The 16,028-nt window shown below is 42.0% G+C and overlaps 1 long non-coding RNA gene across 1 annotated transcript in view; it reads right to left on the bottom strand.

The window, feature by feature from the left end:
- Position 1: 1 nt before the first annotated feature.
- LOC115483008 overlaps positions 2-16,028 on the bottom strand; it is a 48,849-nt gene continuing 32,822 nt past the window's right edge. Inside the window, exon 3 of the long non-coding RNA XR_003944200.1 lies at positions 2-493. This is a non-coding gene — a long non-coding RNA (uncharacterized LOC115483008). The remainder of the gene's footprint in view (positions 494-16,028) is intronic.

Here is a 16,028-nt window from a genome sequence, read left to right as displayed (position 1 = left end):
TTGCTGTTGTTACTGTTGCTGTTGCTGTTGCTGTTGCTATTGCTGCTGTTGGTCAGAATGGTGGCCAGCGGCAATGACGAATTTTTGTTCATTGTCCCACGAAACGAGGCAATCAACGTGAGCTCCGCCTCCTGCAGTCAATCAATCAGACTAAGCCCACTGTTTGGCCGAATGAGTAACTGGTTAAATGGCCAACGGATCTAATGACCACTTGACCAAATGAGCGAATGACCGAATGAGCGTATTGCAATCAAATCAAAAGCTTTGGCGCCTCATGTGGCACGTAATTTGCATCCTCTTCGACTCCTGCAGTCGCGCGGCTTTTACCGCCTTTTTTGTCGCAACACGTTATTATGTGACCGTCATAAAATGTTGTCGACAGCAGGGAAAATGTTGCAGTTGTTGTTGCTGCTGCTGCTGTTGCTGCTGTTGCCGCTGTTGTTACCGTCGTTCTTGCGCGGAAATGTTTTTGGGCAAAAATTGTCGCCGGATGCTGCAAATGCAAAATATTTTTTGTGTGAAAAAAAACTGGCGAAATGAAAATGAAAATTGCTATTCGGGGCACACACAAAAAGCACACACACACACACACCCACACACACAGAGATGACTTTGGTGTAGACAAATTGCATGGCAAATGTTGTGTAATTGACTTAGTCGCGTGCGGGTAGAAAAAGTTATTGCGAGAACTGCCTCATTAAGCCGATACATTTAATACACTGCAACGATGAGTCGTGTTAGCCAAGTTAACACAATGTCTGATTGGATTGACCAGAAAACATGTTGGCTAACTCGCCGGGCTTCTCGAAGTTGTATATCTCCAAGCAAATTCTGGCATACACTATTTATTATTGACAATTGCTGCTGGCAACTTATGCAACATTTTCATGAATGTTGTAGGAGCTGTGCTCGTGAGTCTAAGATTTTATGGCACACATTTGAAATACCTCACATGTCATATTTCGCAGCGCAATTTACGACATAAAATTCGTTTTCATTTTTGAGCTCAGCTCACAGAAACAGCAGTTGACTGACAGTTTAATATCAATTTAAATTATGACAAGAAGTGCAAGCCAGTCTGCAGTAACTTAACACCTCGTCAAGTGGCTGTTAGTTCTAGTGCCAATGTCAACTGTAACAGGCAACATTTGACAGCAGAAATGTATGCATCTAATTAAGCTCCTAAATGAGACAGAAATTCTACGAACTGCTGACAGCCAGTTAAACTTTTTAAATAGAAACAGTGAAACAATTTCAAATCTAAAAGTGTCTGTTAATTATCTAAATATCTCTGCAAATCTGATCTAATTTAAGGCATAATTTGTTGGAATATATTTGTATATATATTGTAGCTTAGTTAGCCAATATGCTCGCTGCTTATAGAGCATATGAAAGCACAGCAAATATACTGTGTTACAGTGGGCGGAGTGTGCGGCCTTCTGTGTGGTTGCTGCTGCCAGCGCGTTATCTGATAAACGTGAAGATGGCCAACATTTAAATTAAAGATTGCCCGCCAAGCCACAAAAAGTTGTCGAGTTGCCGAGTTGCCGAGCTGCCGAGCTGCCCAGCACGTGTGCGGCCATTTCCATTCATTCAATGGCACTCGAATTAGGAACGAGAGTGAACATTTTGCTGCTGCTGTGTATTTTGCTTATGACTTGCATTTTTGCTGGCTCATTCACAATGCTAATTACAAAATTCCAACGCATAATCACGTCACGTTTTCGACAGCCAAGCACACACACACACATGCACTCGCTTACCTGCAAAAAAGAGAGACAGCGGGCGAAAGACACAGGGCGAAGACAGATTTGGGGATTATTGAAATGATAGGCGCAAAGTGAATTATGGCTATAACAAGACGCATTAAATGAATCAAACAAATTAACAAACGCTTATTTTGTGCACACACAGCATTAAAAATTTATTTATTTAAACCTTTGTCTATAGCTAAGAGGCAAAGACTTTGCAGTCAATATATTCTCGAGGTGTGGAGTCTTGCATTGACTTTGGTTTTTCTTTAGATAAACTCAACTAAGATAGATGGTATATATATATATATATATATAGGTATTTATGTACAGCTCACATTATAACAATTATAAGCCGCTTAAATCGAGAATGGCAATCACTTAAAATCTACTGTCAATTAAATCGCCAAGTTAAGGCAAAAAACGGCAGAGACACAGCAAATGATGTTTGATATAAGCGCATTTATAGTGCTCAAAAGGGATTTGAACTGGGCGAGCAGCAGACAAAGCTATATACGGCCATTGATAGCCAGACAAAGGCAGCAGGTTAAAGGCCAGCCAAATGGAAAATTATGATTTATATTCACATTTGCATTTATATATATACAAAGAAGCATATTCACCAAAGCTGAATCCCTCATAAAGTGCCTACAAACTAAAATACTTCGAAAGCCTGCTTTCTGCCTGAATAATACAAGAATAACTTTCAATTGTGTGAAGCTTACCAATTGCTGGTCGTGCACTGAATGCCCTACGATCGAATGTTGCGACATAATGGGTAAATAGTGTTCTGAAACGGCTTAAAACCAATTATATAAGTCCTTATGAAACAGATGTCAATCTTATGCAGTGAACTAGAAACAGTCACTGAGGCATTGTGCTTATGAAAGGTGTGCCACATGGCATGCAACAACTAGCAATTGGACCACATTGAACCACAAGCCGAATATCTCACTATATATCTTATTATTATATATTACTATAGCCCTACTCGCAGCTAGAATGTCTAAGCTAATTCATATGTTCTATCTGGCTTGTTCATTTCATCTGCCTCTCATTGACTCCAATGCGCCTGTGAGTACAGATGTCAATCACGAGCGCTCAGTCAGAAACTGTCTTGGCAAGTTTCTTCAAAAAAATTTTGGTTATTTTCGTTGTAGCCATTATGACGCTTGAATGGCTGTCTCTACTTCAGTCAGTTAGCTGTCTGTCGCTCTGTCGCTCTCTCTCTCTCTCTCTCTCTCTCTCTCTCTGACATAATTCTCAATTCTATAAATGAGCGCCCTTCACATATGTCGATTAGTATTTTCATTTCAATTTCACATTTCAGTTGAAGCTGCTGGGTCTCAGCTTAATTCAGCCTGACTCAACTCGCTTGAGTATTTGCGATGGGCCCATATGGCTGCGCTGGCTTCATTGACTCCAGCTCTTTTGCCAGTTGCTGCTGTTTAATCTCGCCCATAGACCAGCCCAGGCCAGCCCACACAAACACGCACACCTAGCCAGACAGAGCTACCATCATGCATATTGAGTGCTCGACTCTGACATTCGATACACATTCATCGCACCTTTTTAATTGCTGACATTTATTGAACGCTTGCCGTGTGTTAAATCTACCGTAAGCACACAGCAGAAAGCACCTGAATGGTATCTGTATCTGTGTGTGTACACCAGCGTGTGTGTGTGCCTTTGACTTAAGTGCAAACTTATGCCAATTATGTGCAGCTTTTGCCTGCCACGTAGCGCTTTCTCTTTGCCACAGCCATGAAACCTTACACACACACACACACACACACTTGGCCAGCAGGTGTGGAAGAATAAGTAAGAGTCTTGTCTCTCCATGAGATGCCCTGTACACAGGGTCCATTAAATATATCCGAGTGAAATTCATTCCTTCTTTAAGAACTATGAAAACAAAGAAAGTCAGATATGCTCATGCCATACCCGCCGCCTTTATATACATATACAAATATGTGCTGAATATATATTCTCATTCTCAATGCGTACAGGGTATACGAGCGGAACGCAGAGAAAAAGCTCAAGCAGATTACACGGATCATTAGGTCAGATGAGAAAATTCATATGTTCTTTTCTTCACACTAAACACGACGTCCAGCACTTAATCAAATGCAAGGCGGAAGGGAGCAGCTGAAAGCTGAAAGCTGAAAGCAGAAAGGAATTCTTGTCGCAGCTGCAGCAAGTTCTTGCCACAGCTACGACTGCCTCGGCGTCGCCTGTCTGCCTGTCGATTTGAGTGCTCGTCGAGCGTTTGTCAATCTGTGACGGCTGGCTGGATGCCTGGCTGGCTGGCTGGCTGGCTTTTCAAAATTCCAATGGCATCGCAATATTCCTGATTGAGACGAAAGTTAGTTTTAGCACAGGACACGCAGGCGTTTAGCTGCAGCAACTATTTGAGGAATTTTGATAGCAGCTTGCAACTGATTTGCCCCACATGGCAAATCAAATAAAGCGGCTGCTGCTAACAGCATCTTCGGCGCAACACGAGCACTTTTGTCTGCCCCAACCCTGCAGCTGTAACAACATTTTGATAGCGCATTTCCAGCTGCAGCAACCAGTGTGTATTTCGTTAAGTGCTTGTTATACCCTTTCAAAAAAATAGAGCTTGGCGGTAGGGGTTGCATCAATCAATTAGCTGCTCAGCAAGCAGCAGGAGATTTCTTTGCAAAAAATATCTGCCCCTTTGAAGTTGTCAATATCTAACAAATATCTAACGGATTTCAAACGACAGACAGAGTGTCTGCCAGTTGTTACCATTCCGTTCGTTTGCCTTGGCTTTATTGATGAGCAGCTGTGGCAACAAAATTACGCATACGCACTGCCTGCCACAGCCGGAAAAAATCATTCGCATTGCAGCTGCTGTCTCGAAATCAAATCCCAGGCGCTAAATAACTAAAGTTTCTGTGAGATAGAGGGAGAGCGAGAAAGCCGTATTACGGCCCGCAGGGCCAAATGTGCTGGGAAATGTGTTGTTGCAGAGGACTGCAAAGCATCCAGGAATATCCCTTTCGCAGCTTGTGCGGTTCGTCTTTGGCAGCTTGCTGCACAATTAAACTGCAAATCACGCCTCAGATTTGGTAAAAGGCATCCAACAGCAACAACAAAGAGAAATAGCAGCAGCCACACAAAAAGCAATTGCAAAATGGCACAAAAAATTGGAGCATGGCTGAAGGCTGCAGGCTGGCTGGTCGACAGCCGAACCGGAGCCAAGCCAAGCCGAGCCAAGCCAAGACCCAATCCAAGTCAAGCCCAGCGCAGCCCAGCCCAGCCCAGCCCAATGCAGCCACCCAAAAAGCAAACCGAACGAAGCCAAACCAAACCAAACCAGACCAAACCAAACCAAACCAAACCAAGCCAGACGAAAACAAGGCTCAAAAACCCTAGAGCCAAATGGCCAAATGGGGCAAAAGAAATTGCTGGCAGATGCGGATGCAACTGCAGATGCAGTTGCCGATGCAAATGCGACTGGCAATGCGGATTAAGCAGCTCAATCACAAGAGCAAGCTCCAGTTGAAACATAGCAGCTGCTATGAGTAGATTGTGCTAACGAAGGGAGGGAGAGACAGAGGGAGAGGGAGATAGAGAAAGAGAGAGTTAGAGGAAGAGAAAAAGTGAGGGAGGGAGAGAGGGTGGGAGAGAGGCAGATAGAGAGAGAGTGAGAGAAAGAGAGAGAGAGAAAGAGAGAGAGAGAGAGAGAGAGAGAGAGAGAGAGAGAGAGAGAGAGAGAGAAAGAGAGAGAAAGAGAGAGAAAGAGAGAGAAAGAAAGAAAGAAAGAGAGAATGATAGATAGAAAGAGAGAGAGTGAGAGAAAGAGAGAGAGAGAGAGAGGAAGAGAGGGAGAGAAAGACAAAAAGTGAGGGAAGGAGATAGTGAAAGAAAGAGAGAGAGGGAAAGTGAAAGTGGGGGAGAGAGAAAGTGAAAAAAAGAGTGAAAGAGAGTGAGGGAAAGAGAGACAGATGAGGAGAGAAAGGGAGTGAGAGGGAGAAAGAGAGGGAGAGACAAAGGGAGAGACAGAGAAAAAACAGAGGGAGAGACAGAGGGTGAGAGAGAGGGAGAGAAAGGGGGAGAGGGAAAGTGTGAGAAGGGGAGAGAGAGAGTGAAAAAAGAGTGAAAGAGAGTGTGAGAGAGTGAGGGAGACAGTGACAGATAGAGTGAGAGTGTGAGAGTGAGAGAGCGAGAGAGAGAGAGAGAGAGAGAGAGGAGTGAGAGAAAGAGTGAGAGAAAAAGTGATAGATAGAAAGGTAAAGAGTAAGAGAAAGGATGAGAAAGGGAATGCGAAAGAGTGAGTGAGTCCATAAGAGAAAGAGAGAGAATTAGAAGTAGAGTTAGACGACCCTAATATCCAGTGAATATTTCTAAAGGAGCCACACAGCTGTTATAGTTTGCAGTTTGGTCCAAAAATAAAATCGAAAAATACAGACAAAACTCTTTAGCCGATTCTGACTATAAATTTGATGATTTATATAAGAGTTTGCTCAATTGTAAGGATAACTTTGCAAAACAGTTGTTAGCCAGCGAATGGTAAAATCACTTAAAAGCTGTTGAGGAGGCCAAGCCAAGAAGCAAAACGTCTAACGGCTTACAGCAATGGACAGTTGTTTGCCAAGGACGAGCTGAAAGTCGTCGAAAAGCAAGAGTATGAGAGCAAAAGATTTGTTACAATAATGAAGCGAAGTTTACACACACTCGACAGCATTGGCAGCATTGGGTGCAGAAGCTTTGGTCTGGCAGACTGCTAAGCTATCACTAGCAACGAGCTATGCATGTCTGATTCTGCTTACATAAGTCTGCCCAATTGTTCATCCTCCTCTAAGCTGCGTCTCCTGCGGAAATCTCCGCACTGGCCGGCACATTGGTCAACAATGAAACGAAAAGCCTCACAATTTGCTGGCCAACAAGTTGAACTTGAGCACTGGAGCACTGGAGCGCTGGAGCACTGGAGCACTGAAGCCCTGGAGGCCTGATGGCCGAGTGGCCAAAGCTTTGAGCCGAGGGCGTCGTCAGACAAATGCTTGGGCTTTGCCCACTCGAGCGGTCCTTGGTTTAGATTGTAACCAACTCAAGTTAACCCATTAGTGCTTCGAGGGGCGGCCATATATGGCTGTATGCGTGTGGCACCACCCAAAATTGCATTCACACGGAGCTCGAGAGAGCCGGAAGGAGAACGGGGCGAATAGTGAAAGTGTTGTAAACCCAAATATGTGCTACAAATAAACCGGGAGGCAAAATGGAAATGAAAAAATAAAGAACCATTTCAACGCAGTCACGTCTGACAATGAGAGAGTATCTCCTTGTTGTTGATGTCGTTGCTGTTGTTGCTGCTGGGAGCTGCTGATTTTATAGGGCAAGCAAATAAATTGAAAACAAAAAAATAAAATAAAAATAACAGAAAAGTCTAGAGCAAATGAAAGAAAAACAAAAAACTAATGTTGACGGCTGAACACGGAGAACTGGATACCCTTTTAGCAATTGAAACTAGACTAGATAGTGCTAACGGAGCTCACTGATTTAGTAGTGATAATTCTGCTAAGATTTCTGTTTGCTTTTAGAAATGCTTAATTGAAAGCAGCATGATGGAAAGACAAATCGCAGGAGAAAAAAATGCGAGAGATATGTGCCTTGCTCGACTGACAGAATTATACTTACTTTATGTAACGAAGTAAGAAAATTAAAATATCCTCCAAAGGGCAGCAGAACAAGTTACTGTTCTTAATGAACTTGTTAGCTAAATAAATAGCATAGTTAGTTGACCTTAAACATAAACGGTCGAGCTGTTGGCAATTGAGCACAAAATATATATATTATATAAGCAAATAAATATAAACATATGTATATATATATTATTCGATTCTGGTTCGCACAACCTGTGGCAAAATGAAAGGCAGGAATCAGCAACTCCGGCTGCCAAGCTGTTAGCCAAATCGAGATTGGGCCAGATAAAAGCCACTCGGTTCGTTTGATTGATTAAGCGTATATGCATACTTAATGGGCTCGGAAATGCCCCATTCAGTGCGTTAGACGTTTTATAAAGTACACACGGCTAGGGTATCAAAATAGCGTTGTATGAACAAAAAAATACACACACATATATATATATATATATATATATATATGAAGGGAAAAAAATAAAAATGTAAAATGTGCAAGAAAATCGACCCGGAGCAGCCCTGAAAACGTTCTAGCCAGCCAACTTGGGTTCTTCGTCAATTTCGAGTCCTGCAATGATTGAATGCCCCTACACAAACACAACACAGTCATGCGTGTGTGTGTGTGTAAGTGTTTGGGCGTGTGTGTGTCTATGGAAAAGCCTCAGCTCTAAATTCAATTGAAACTCTTAGTTCGGGCTCAGCTTGGCTGGCGACGACGTCGACGCTGACGCTGACGCTGACGTCCCTGTAAAAGCAAATGAAGAATTTTGTGTGCATTTTTCTAGAGCAGCTGCACGTACAAAGCAGCCAAAGAGAGAAGTGGAGCGGGCCGCGGCACTGGGCTGACAGGCTAGGGGCCTGTGAAGGGCGGCCAGATATCTTGGCGTTGCGGCCAGGCAACAAACCAACATGAAATTGTTGTGCTAAACATAACAGAAAAGAGCGACTAACCGAAGATTAAATTCCCTTCGAGGGCTACAAAGTTGTTTATGCGCATTTCCATTCGATAGTTGCGATTGGAAAGTAAAGAATTTTATATATATACTAACTATAAGACATGGTATTCCGATGACAGAACAAACGAACCTATGAAAAAGTTCGTAGTGAGCCATGAAAGGAAAATATATAGTCCACAGATCAAAACGTTATAAATAGTATTTGCTTCTATGCGTAGCATACTTCACGACCAAGTCAGAATACCCTTTGCTAATCTAAAAAATCCAAATGGAAAATAGTAAACTAAAGCGAAAAAGAAGAAGCATTAAAAAAACTCACAGCACACACAGACACGCAGACACACGTGCAGGTAAAAATCATGAAATATGTAAGGTAAACTAAGTGAAAAAGAAATGGAAACGTAGACAGAAACTGAGACTGAGACTGAGGCTAAGACTCAAACGGGCAGCAAAACAAGATGCAAGTCCAAAGTGCTGTGCCACGAATTTTGATGCACTCGCCAAGCATCTTACACACACACACACACACTTAGATATAGATATAGAGATGTGTGCGTGCGTGTGCATCACAATAAAGATGCCAAGCACAACATGGTGCACGCTGCTTGGCAGATGGGAGGATGGCATGAGCTTGGGTCACTGCCACAAGTGGCGCTGCGACGACGTTGACGCTGCCGTTGATTGGCACAAGGCCAGACGATGTGCTGAATTTTCATCTCTGCTCGCAGCTCGCAGCTCGCAACTCGCAGCTTGCATCTATTTCAGGCGCCCTTCTAACAAGCTCGCAACTCTCGAGTGCTGTTCAGCAATGAATGCGCATGTGTATCCACAGATAATGACCGAGTGCCTTCAATTAGCAATCGGCCATTTTGGCATTGAGACAGCTGCCCAAAGTACGTGTTTGAATAGCTGCGGCTTTGCCAACAACCATCTCGCCAAACAAAAGGCGAAAACACACAAGCTAAGTACACGGCTATTGCAGCGAATCATCTAGCTGCGATTAGGCGCTGAGACCGTTCGTTAAAGTCTGTCGTTGCCAAATCGCTAGCCGAACATGCTTCAAATATACTCGCCATACCTATATATAGAGCATTCCTCATAAATGCAGCCAGCCAAGGACACTCGACGGCTTTAGCTTGAAACTAAGTCGTTGCAGTTGATGCAACAACTGCTTGGTTCGTCCACAGGATTAGGCATAGAACGTAACTCTCCTTAGACTTAATAAGCTTATAGCAAATCTGGAAGCCAGCTAATGGAGTGTTCATTACATCGAATTAGGTGGAGAGAGAAGGAGAGAGAGATAAAACATTGATATTAATACTTAGGCACAAGTTGAAGTCCTATAGTCGTTAGAGCCCGGCTAAGATCTCTGTCACCGGAGCCCTTGTCAAACATTTCAGCTGGTATCTGCATATGAATAGGGAAAGATGAATAGACTAATTTATTTATTTGCCGCTACTGATCAATTATATGTATAGCTAATGGGGTTGGCCATGCCTAATTCTACCCAAAAAATACTACTTTTAGTTCGCATATCCCATCCCAAAAATCAAAAATAATAAATGAAATAAATAAATAATAAATAAAAAAAAAAAATTTTTTATATAAAATAAAAATTATATATGTTAAAAATGAAATTAAATAAAAGCCATAAATATTTAAAATATAATAAAATTAATAAATACAATACAGAAAAAAAAAATAACAAATAAATAATTAAACAAAACAAATAAATTAATTAAAAAACTAATAATTAAATGAAACAAAAATAAAAAAATAAATAAATATAAAAGAAACATGAAAAAAATGAAATATATTTATATTAAAATAAAAATAAATAAAACAAAAAAATTTAATATAACAAAAAAATCAACTAAAATAATTTTAAAAAAATGAAAGGAAATAAGAAAACCAAATAAAACAAAATACAATTGAAAAACATAAATGAAAATAAATACATAAATAACTGAATAAGAAAAATACACAAAATTAAATTTTAAAAATAAATAAAATAAAATAAACGAAATAAATAATAAAAACAAATAAAAAATAAATAAAATACAGAAATTTGCATCAGTGTTCTTTGTCTTAAATTATAGAATTAACAAATGAAAAACTGTTGCCAGTCGATAAGTGCGCAAAGTTTCTTGATGTTTTATTATATTTCTCACTTGGGAAAATGCGAATTGGTAGGAAAGTGAAAAACTCGCCACGGAAACTCATTAAAACTCATCACATCCTTACCTGAACAAGACTCACGAGAACAAACCCATCACACCTACCAGCTACTTATCGCTTAATTTAATTTCCATCATTCAGTTCAACATCCTGTCGTCTCGCACTCTAGTAGAAGTTGCTATTCAGCCACAGCATTAACAAATGCAAATTCAAAATAAATTTCTATTTTATATAACCAAAGTACTAGAATAAGTTATGGCTCTCATTGAGGCGCTTTATGCGGGAACATCAATTAGCCTCGCGTTGCATTTGCCCATCTGCACTCAATACATCATACTTGGTTGTTCTGTTATTATAGCCACTGAGCGTAGGCAGCGCGTTGGCAAATAGCAATTTCCACAATATTTCAGGGCCTTTGGAATTGTTCACACAGGCTACCCGTTGGCGTATGCGCACTCATTATCCGTGGCATTGGACGTGCATCAGTTAAGTAAATCACTCATCGGGCGCGTGATGCCGACGCCGCAGCCAAACGATAACCGGCCGCAGCGGAGAAGCCGAAAATCAGAGACCCAACTCAAGGAGCGAGCTTAAAAGCCGCAATAAATAAATCTTTTGGGGCAGTCATGGATGCAAACCAAACACAGCCATAACTGACGCGTCTCTCTGATGCCGTCAGTTCGTGTGCCAGAGGCTTTCGGAAGCGTAACGGAACGTTGCCGGAAGGGTGCCCGGATTCGACGTTAGTGAAGGGAATTGAAGCAGGCCCGGGACGGGGGACGGGGCAGTCCTGTCTGCATAATGACCCACAAGCATAGAAAAACTTTTCTCTTCACATTTTCCTTTTTTTTGTACTGCTTTTTCGTAGTTGTTGTTGTTTTTATTGTTGTTGTTGTACCACATGCCAGCAACTTGGTAATCTTTTGCATCATCGAGAGCGAATGAAGTACGTGTCGTGGCCAGGACGAGGCCAGAAAGAGAGGCTGCCAGTGGCTACTGTTGCGTTCGCTTTCGCTACAAATGCATAAACAACAAGAAGCCCATTCAACGACTGCGTGTCCGACTGACTGCCTGACTGACTGAGGTGACTCTTCGCCTGACCGACAAACGAACTGACTTAAAATTGCACAGACACGAATCCCTGGAATGGCAATGGCAATGGATATGGGCAATGGGCAATGGACACTGAAAATGGGACCGAGACTCCAAGGGGATTGAGTATCGCGCTCGCGTCTGTACTCGCTATGCTCGCACATGTATGGGCGGCCAACACGTTCATTCCTGCCACGAAACGTGTTAAGGAGCTGGAGGATTTTATTTTCAATGCAAGAGCCGCATGTCCTTTATCTCTAGACGTGCGTCTGTACAGATGTGTGTACTGTGTGTGCGAGGGGTAAATTTAATCAGTATAGCATTTCCAACCATTTCGACATACAACCTGAATTTAGATAACGAATTATGCAATGGGTCGACATCTCAATTCGTTTCGGGGCCTTACCAGCTGGAGATGGACTCGTGACTCACGAAATCTACAAAATTTCTCTGAATATGAGAGATTTTGGTTTTGGTTTTAATTTTTATGCCATTTCATATTTTCAATTCATGATTCATAATGCTCTTCTACTCTTTTTATACGTCTTGAACTCTTGTCTTTCATCGTGCTGAGTTTTATTAGCGTGTTCGGATTCGTGTTGAGTTGACAGCGCTCAGCACGCATTCAGCTCTAGCTACAAATACAATTGTTGCACACACCAGTGTGCGTGTCTGTCTGTGTCTGCTATGGAGGCGCCTCAAAGCGCACGTAACGTGTGCTTGCCTCATTTGTGGAGCCTTAGGCTCGTTTTGCAGAGGTCAGCAAATTTTCATTTTCGCCTCTGCGTTTTTATGCACACTCGAGAGCACACTCGCACACTCGCACACCCATTCACACTCACACGCACACTCGTGCCGCACAGTGCCACAATTTAGTAGGTCGCCAGGAAATGACAGTTATTGCCTCTGCCCTTCGCCTATCGCCGAGACCAAAGCAAGAAAAAAGTAGGCAGTTCAGATCGTTTTTACACCACAATTACGAGCGATGAATGAAAATGCAATGGAAATGCCTTTTTAAATGGCTCGTCACACACACACACACACACACACTAGCACACACACTCGCACACTTACACAGCGTCGTCAATTTGCCACTTCGTCAGTTCGTCCACTCGTTCATTCGCTGCTAGCCGTTTCGCAAAAAGCATGCAACGAATTTGGCACAAAGCGCAATGCCCAATTGTATGCAACGTTTTTGTAGCTTGCCACACAATGGACGCCATGACCGGCGCACAGGGGGTAAGACAGGGGCAGCGGCAGTGGCAGGGACGTCTGCCAGCCGCATCACGTGTTGACACTGTGGCCATTTTTGGCCTCTTGTTTCGCATAGCCTGATCTTATTCTGTTTGTTTCTGCATTGTTCTGTTTCGGTCACTTGTTAACAACCAAATTAAGTTATATGCTCGAATCCTTTCGGGTCCGCCATGTAACGGATCTGAGGCGGCACACAGCCACAGGTCAAGTAGCTCCAAAGAGCAAACAAAAAAAGGTAAACTGGTTGTATGCCCAGCAAATTGGCAGCCAAAGAAACAATTCTTAGCCGAAATAAAGAAACTCAACATTGGTCAACAATCGAATTGAATAGCTCAAGCACTTCGTCAACATCAATTTATTATTAGCTGGCATATTGCTCCGCTGACCCACATAACTTCATATAACCATTACCAATATGATTGAAACTTTTATTATCATTGGCGATGACGATGGCTTCTGCACAAGATGAGAGAGCGACGAGATGCATCTTCCGAATCTGAAGCTGAAACATGAAACCAAAACCTTGGCAATATGCACATGATCATGATCCAAATGATTTCTTTCTCTGACTGAAGAGATTTGCGAACCCCAAGATACAATAGGAGCGAGTATAGAAACATAGGCAAGACACTTGCCTTCAATTTAGTTAACTTTAGGGATAGTTATGTTTGTCGGAAGAATGTTCCTATTAGATAAGAATCGGATAAATTATTGTATCTCAAACAATGAATATCTAGAGGTGGCAGCAAGGTAAACACACAGGAAACTATCACGTGCTAGGTGCTACCTGTCAGCTAGCGAAGCCATAGATATATTAAGCTTTAAGCTAGATGCAATTGAGTGACAAGAGCTTCTCAACGTGGCCGAAGGATGCAGAATTGCGAGCAGGAGACTGGCGATTGCACACGGATAGCTCTAAAGGACGGACGCTAGGAGCGAGCTTGGGTAGGCAAACGAAGGTCGCAGTCACCTACAATAGATAGATATGTAAAAGACGAACATCATTGGATTGGATTTTAGTAGCAGCGAAGATGAGCATAACTTGCCGAATAATGGCCGGCAAACAGCTTTAGCCCGCAGTCCAACACACCAGTCAGTGTGATGCCCTCTCTGCTCTAGCTGGCTCAACATGATGCTAATGCAATTAAGAACTATCAGCATAAATTGTGTAGTAGTTGATCTGACTATGAGCAGACATCGACCCAGGACTGCAATCTATAATTTACATGAGCTCGTCCCATGCGCAGGCATTTGCAAATTTGACAACTGCCGACAATCACCTAGCAATAAAAGTTGAGAAGTGCGAAGTAATAATAATAAACATAATAGAAATGCAAACTTCGATGCTTTTACATAAGCATATAAGCCGATTACATTATAACAATGCTGAATCTTATGCTTCAGCAACTATCTCACTTGGCCCAAAAGAAAGAGCCGAACCTACGGCCGCTCAACAGAAAAAATAACCCAAGTTTTAAGCTGCTTCTATTCACACGCCGCCCTTACGAGCGGCTTCATTGGCCCAAACAACCCATCAGCACGAAACCAACTTCCACCCACCACAAGCTCTAACCTACGCCATTTTGGTCGCCATCACACTTGCCAAAACTTTGTCATAATCCAAAGCCAAAAAACCAATAGACCAATCGACCAATAGACCGCGAACCGAACGGGGCAAAAAAAAAAAACGTAGAAAAATGAATTGGGAAAACTGAAGGAAAAACCACATGTGAATGACGCAAAACGACCGGAGTCACCGAATCGAGGCTTTGCCCACACGCACGTGTGCAGTTTTTGGCATTGGATGCGAGTTTTCCTTTTATTTTTGGACTGCGGGGTGCGAAATACATGAAATGAAATGAAACATTTTAACAATAAATGCAAATTTAGCTAAGCCGCCTATTGCCGACAACAGCAACAGCAGCACCAACAGCAACAGCAACAATGACAAACAACAACAGCAACTAACAACCGAATCCTACGACACAAATAGACACACAGCTGCACACGCGCCTCACCCCCCTCGCCCGCCCACACACCAAAATTGAAAAGTTTATAAAGCAACTCCCAACCAACAAATAAAGATAAAATCGTAAATAAATATGAAAAGCGCACAGCTAGCAAATACCCTGTAAAACAAGAGATTGGTGAAAAGGCACTCAAAACGCATTTTCCAATATTCAATATCGAATTGACTTATTATTATAGTATAGTATAGTATTATTATAGTATAAATACCTATTTAGAAGCGCACAGCTAGCAGATACCCTGTAAAAATATATAAAGAAAAGGAACACAAAAGGCATTACCGCATATTCAATATAAAATTTAAACAAGTAATATTATGAATGACCTATTCAAAAACAGTTGCTAGATGATTATTTCGACAACATCCTCGATAGCTTGCGATTCATTAAAGATAGCTCAAATACCAAATATATAGTCGGCTATAACTGAAGTCAATTACCTTTCAGGTATGCTCTGTTCTGTTCTATTCTAGTTCTATACATGGTAGAAAGTTAAAGCAGCTCGAACTACATTAGACTGACAGCCTTAAAATATACGTGCTCTACAGGTTAGCTAAGTTCTGTCAGTAGCAAAAGTTTCAAGTGTTGTTCATTGCCGATGTGTGTGTGTGGGTGAGTGCAGGGTATGCAAAAACGCACGCGGGCCATGCAAATTTTTCGCTTTATTTTCACGCGCAGCTGATACACAAATCGTTACGCTTCGATGTGTGTTCGGGTGTATGTGTGTATGTGTGTGTGAGCGTGAAAAGTGAATGGCAAAATGTGTCAGCACTTGGCGCACTGGGCGCATGGAGGTCGACATTCGGTTTCACAAATTTGCTGCCCGATTTTGGGCGCGCCTGACCAATTGTATGATTTAATATGACAATGTGTTTGCTGCTGTGCCTGCAAAATCTGTGTGTGTGCGTGTGTATGTATTTCTATTTGCGTATATATGTGCACAATGGGCTGGCTAAGCCGTTATTCAATCACAAAACTATACACAGAATCTAAAAATAACAAAATCGCTTTGAACTCTCTTTGACGCCGCACTTCAAATGCTCTGCTCAAGCATAACAACAAATTGAACATTTGTAAAGGGTATTGTTTGTTAAATGAAACTGG

Source organism: Drosophila hydei, unplaced genomic scaffold (assembly GCF_003285905.1).
Source record: "Drosophila hydei strain 15085-1641.00,03,60 unplaced genomic scaffold, DhydRS2 tig00000250-arrow-arrow-pilon, whole genome shotgun sequence".
NCBI lineage: Eukaryota > Metazoa > Arthropoda > Insecta > Diptera > Drosophilidae > Drosophila > Drosophila hydei.
This window is presented reverse-complemented; position numbering and strand designations above follow the sequence as displayed.